The 6000-nt window shown below is 34.1% G+C and overlaps 1 protein-coding gene across 1 annotated transcript in view; it reads right to left on the minus strand.

The window, feature by feature from the left end:
- LOC132557431 (kinesin-like protein KIF13B) overlaps window positions 1-6000 on the minus strand; it is a 307507-nt gene that overhangs the window by 301184 nt on the left and 323 nt on the right. The window lies entirely within an intron of this gene.

The raw sequence follows: 6000 nt of genomic DNA on the forward strand, positions 1-6000 counted from the left end.
GATGCTGCAACACTGACAGATTGTTGTTTTCCTAACCATGGTGTAATTACAATCACAAGAATAAACATTTCTGTCTTAATTAATTGCTAGAAAACTCCCTTGTAAATCCTACAAGCATCCCAAGTAGAACTTTAATTATGTTCAGGGATTCCAATACTATTAAAACCAACAGATATCTCAAGGAAAATGGTAAGAGATCTAAAACACAATAAGCTTAAGCCCTGTTATTAGCCAATCTATATCTAATTCTGTTCAGTAGAATTATCAATAAATTGTCTTGTAATAAGCCCAGCCAGCTCTATTGCCGTTTAGTAGAATTATCAATATATTGTTGTCTTGTAATAAGCCCAACCATTTCTGTTGCTGTTTAGTAGAATTACTAATATATCACTGTCTTGTAATAAGCCCACCCATAATTAGCTTTTACTGAGTCCCCTCCCCCTCTTCCCTTCCCATGGACTTTAAGTCAGAGGTATGATGTTGACATACAGGATTTACTACAGGATATATATGGCACATTGTTTATAAATACAGGTGTTTAAACTTTTAGGCACATTACACATAAACAAAACAGAATTCCCAAACCAGCTCCAGATATTACCTGCTGTGTTGGTAACAAGAGTAGGGAATACGTAACACTTGTTTACAAAGATCATTTGTTTACAACTTACATCAGGTAAACAATGCTTCAAACACAGCCTAACACACTACAATATATTTAGTAGTTCACAGCACATGTATAACCTCAAGTAATGTAATTATGTCTACTTAAGTACTTGAAAGGTTAAGTGATGAAGTTAAATGGCTGGTGACATGTTTCATTCATGTGGTTTTGATAATGTTTACAACTGAACTTCAATGTTAAAAGTATTAACAACTAGGACATGCAAATTTTCCCAGTTTTTATTTGAGTCTCATCTTAGAAGATTTCATATGGTCACATTTTTAACTGTTGAAATCCAAAGACTTTAGCATTTTTAACATATTCAATTAATTCATTTCTAAAAAATCTATTTTTATCAAATCTGAATAAAAGTAGAAAATGCCTTTTTCTTGGTATCAATAATTACTTGTTTTTTGTTCAATTTGGATCATAACCTACACTCTAAAATTTTTGGGTGTATGTTTTGGGATTAGAGAAATCTTAGGATTCAGGGAACAGTCTTTATACATAATATAGTTGAAATCTTAATTCCTTCTTCTCGTTTTCAAAAATACCTTTCAAGTTCCTTACATTTCAAATGGCACTAACTTGCTTTTTGCCTTTGAAATTTAAAGTAACCTCCTACGAGGAAGGTGTGCAATTCTGTCCCCAAGTATTGACATAAGTTTAAAACACAAATGGCTATTGATACCCAGCACAGAACCAGATGCATATATAAACAATACTTATATCTAGAGATGCTAGTATTCCGTAGGCTAAAAGATAGGCCACTGAGAGGAAAATAAATTGATTAAATAAATTGAGACAAATATTTAAAAGCAAACATTATACAGACAAACCCCTTTGTCTGTCCTATCTGACCTCTAAACAAACCCTTTGTCTGTCCTATCTGACCTCTAAACAAACCCTTTGTCTGTCCTATCTAACCTCTAAACAAACCCTTTGTCCATTCCATCTGATCACTAAACAAACCCTTTGTCCGTCCTATCTGACCTCTATCTAAACAAACCCTTTGTCTGTCCTATCTGACCTCTAAACAAACCCTTTGTCCATCCTTTCTAATCACTAAACAAACCCTTTGTTCGTCCCATCTGATCACTAAACAAACAATTTGTCTGTCCTATCTGACCTCCAAACAAACCCTTTGTCTGTCCTATCTGACCTCTAAACAAACCCTTTGTCTGTCCTATCTGACCTCTAAACAAACCCTTTGTCTGTCCTATCTGACCTCTAAACAAACCCTTTGTCTGTCCTATCTGACCTCTATCTAAACAAACCCTTTGTCTGTCCTATCTGACCTCTAAACAAACCCTTTGTCCGTCCTATCTGATCACTAAACAAACCCTTTGTCTGTCCTATCTGATCATTAAACAAACCCTTTGTCCATCCTTTCTGATCACTAAACAAAACCTTTGTCCGTCCTATCTGATCACTAAACAAACCCTTTGTCTGTCCTATCTGACCTCTAAACAAACCCTTTGTCTGTCCTATCTGACCTCTAAACAAACCCTTTTGTCCATCTGATCACTAAACAAACCCCATAAACAAACCCTGATCACTAAACAAACCCTTTGTCTCTAAACAAACAAACCCTTTGTCTGTCCTATCTGATCACTAAACAAAACCTTTGTCCATCCTATCTGACCTCTAAACAAACCCTTTGTCCATCCTATCTGACCTCTAAACAAACCCTTTTTGATCACTAAACAAACCCTTTGTCCGTCCTATCTGATCACTAAACAAACCCTTTGTCCGTCCTATCTGACCTCTAAACAAACCCTTTGTCCATCCTATCTGACCTCTAAACAAACTCTTTGTCTGTCCTATCTGACCTCTAAACAAACCCTTTGTCTGTCCTATCTGACCTCTAAACAAACCCTTTGTCCATCCTTTCTGATCACTAAACAAACCCTTTGTCCATCCTTTCTGATCACTAAACAAACCCTTTGTCCATCCCATCTGACCTCTAAACAAACCCTTTGTCCATCCCATCTGACCTCTAAACAAACCCTTTGTCCATCCTTTCTGATCACTAAACAAACCCTTTGTCTAAACAAAACCCTTTGTCCGTCCTATCTGACCTCTAAACAAACCCTTTGTCTGTCCTATCTGATCACTAAACAAACCCTTTGTCCGTCCTATCTGACCTCTAAACAAACCCTTTGTCTGTCCTATCTGATCACTAAACAAACCCTTTGTCTGTCCTATCTGATCACTAAACAAAACCTTTGTCCGTCCTATTTGATCACTAAACAAACCCTTTGTCTGTCCTATCTGATCACTTAACAAACCCTTTGTCCATCATATCTTATCACTAAACAAACCATTTGTCCATCCTTTTTGACCTCTTAACAAACCATTTGTTCATCCTTTTTGACCTCTAAACAAACTATTTGTTCATCCTTTTTGACCTCTAAACAAACCATTTGTCCATCCTTTTTGACCTCTAAACAAACCATTTGTCCATCCTTTTTGACCTCTAAACAAACCATTTGTCCATCCTTTTTGACCTCTAAACAAACCATTTGTCCATCCTTTTTTACCTCTAAAAAAGCTGTTGTCCTTCCTTTCTTACCCCTAAATAAAACATCCTTCCTGCTTAGCTGTAGTCTTTGCTATGGATTGAATCTCCAAAATTTGACACCATGATGAGTGACTTTTAATTACTCACCATTACATGACTCCTGAAAAAAAGGTATTTTTCTCTCAAGCTTTCAGTAAAACTGTGAGAGTCTTAACCATGGAAAGTATTACGGACAGTTATTTCACAGATTTTAAACATGACAATTTTCTGGGAAAAATATCAAGTATTCATATAATAGATTCAGTTCAAATATTAGATGTAAAAAAAATCTTAGTGTCTAACTTTTTAATCAAGATGAAAAATGTTGTGGAAATATCCATTAAAATGAAAAGGACCTATAATTGTACACTGGTTTCTGTAGAACTGTGGCTACAGCCTGCTGCCAGTAAAACCACATGTACATTGATCTTGTTTCCCAGACAGAACAATGGTTCCAGTCTCCTTCATCCAAATCAGCCTGTATCATCTCAATTCTACACTCTTCATCATCTACTGTCACTTAAAATACACTGCAATCCAAGTATGCTTCAACCGTATATGTACAACTTTATATAACTAGTGTTTTTGTATACAGAAGAAATAATTCTTCATCTCAATATTTATCCTATAACCTGCAGCTTTTTTCAATGTTTTCACATTACAGGCTGACAGGGTATTGGATAGAAGAGATCCTGGGAACTAGGTATCTGACTCCCAAAAAGGAGTTCTGATGGAAATGTCTATTTCATACATTTTATCCTTCATATTTGTAAATGAACTTCAAAAAATTATCAAATGACACGGGTCAACTGAAACCCTTGGTTAAAAGCAATCAATGATCTTTTGATCAAAATAAAACCAAATTTTGTTTTTACAGAATAAACTACACATACTCACCACTCTAAACAGGGTTATTTATCATCTTAAGATTAATGAGTATGTCTATAACTTTAAAAAAAACTTAAACTGTCATCATCTGCACAAGTTTATAGGCCCCCTCATCTTGATTCAGACCTGATCCATTACATGTACATTTTGACCAAGACACTTCTCTTTCTACCACTTCAAAGTTCTAGAGGAAAGACTGTAACTTTCATAATTTAGACTAATCTAGCACCTAGATATATTTGGGTCTGCTTAAAGGCCCAAATCACAATTATGTTGTATTGTTTATTTCTCTTTTAAAAAGTCACTCTTCTAATACAAAGCAGCATCAATTTCAAGACAAAAAAAGTAAGATACTCATTTTCCTTAAAAAATGTCAGAAAAATACAGGGATCTCTTTTCAAAAAGAACATTAATTGGTTCTCAAAATGTGGGCAAGGTCACAGGTAAATTTCCATTATAATCATTTTTATAGAAATATCCTTTTCATAATTATCACAGTCCAATTAAATTTTACAAGTTTGCAAAACATGGCTAAGTCATTATTTCAATTTGAATGTCATTGTATGAAGTCCTAACTAACAGCCAAAAGAACTAAATCATTCAAATATGGTCAAAATTACTGCAACTCATGCATTTAATAGCAAGAGATATGTACAACTGTTTACTGCAGGTTAGCATGTCTGGTATAGGTACCATTTAGAATGACCCAATCATCCCATTTTCACTACTGACCATTTTACCAGACATGTAAGTGATAAAAAGGAATGAAATAAAAAGTAACTAACAATCAACATCAAACCAGCTAGACTAGAAGTGAAATTCTCACTTTACAAGGGGATTGATTTTGCTCTGTTATAATGGAATGTAACTAAATTTAATCAATACTAATAATCAATGATATAGAACTTTCAACAATACCTGGCTTATATTGGTCTATGGCCTCTAGATAACTAGTTAGTGCATATAACTAGTTAGTGTAGACAACTAGTTAGTTATAACTAGTTAGTGTATATATAACTGATCTAACTGTATACTGATGAAGGAATTTGGTATCATTTATTCAAATGAGTCCAGAGCGCCTTTTTTACAAAATTTTGATGAGTCCCATTTCTCAGAGATAATAGTAGGTTCTAAAAATTTATGTGAGTCTCACTGGCAAAGCACAAGTCAAGGACTTAAAAATTCACTGTGATGACAGTAAGTAAATTCAACTTATGAAAAAATGCTGCCATGTTCTGAAGATTGGAAAAAAATCCCTCAATTTCTCTTTCTGAAGTGAATAGATGATTTCTGTACCAATGTAGAGTGATATATGTATATATTGATTCAATGAAATGCTGCTGGTGCATAAAAATGTACAGGTACGTATCCATTAGTGATACAGAAAATATTTTCATACAATTGACTAAAATAGCAGTAAGTTTTGTAGGCATTTTTTCCACCAAGTCCAGACTAACAATTCAAACATTTTTATGAGACCTTACACTAAAAGATATATTGGGTTCTCAGAATTTTAATGAGTCCCACATGAAAAGCATGAGTCCAGGTCTCAAATAAATGAGTCCCAAAATCACTAAATAGTATATGTTCTTGTACATGTAATGTACACGTGTGAAGAAAGGGTGAATTCTGTTATAGAGAAATGATAATAAAATCCCATTTTATTCGACACTGAAATGGAAAATATTTGATGGGTCTACATACTTAAGTACTTGCTTATATTCTAAGTCAATATTTCATAAATGTTGTATCAGAAATATATATATATATATATATCAATGGATTATTTTCAAATGTTCGGATTATTCAACATTTTCAAATCAGTGATGTTGCCGTAGGTATACACACCAGGAGTATTATAAAAGTCTCCATGTGCTGTGCAACT

Source organism: Ylistrum balloti, unplaced genomic scaffold (genome assembly GCF_031769215.1).
Source record: "Ylistrum balloti isolate Yb309-2 unplaced genomic scaffold, AGI_CSIRO_Ybal_v1 Utg370670, whole genome shotgun sequence".
Lineage (NCBI taxonomy): Eukaryota > Metazoa > Mollusca > Bivalvia > Pectinida > Pectinidae > Ylistrum > Ylistrum balloti.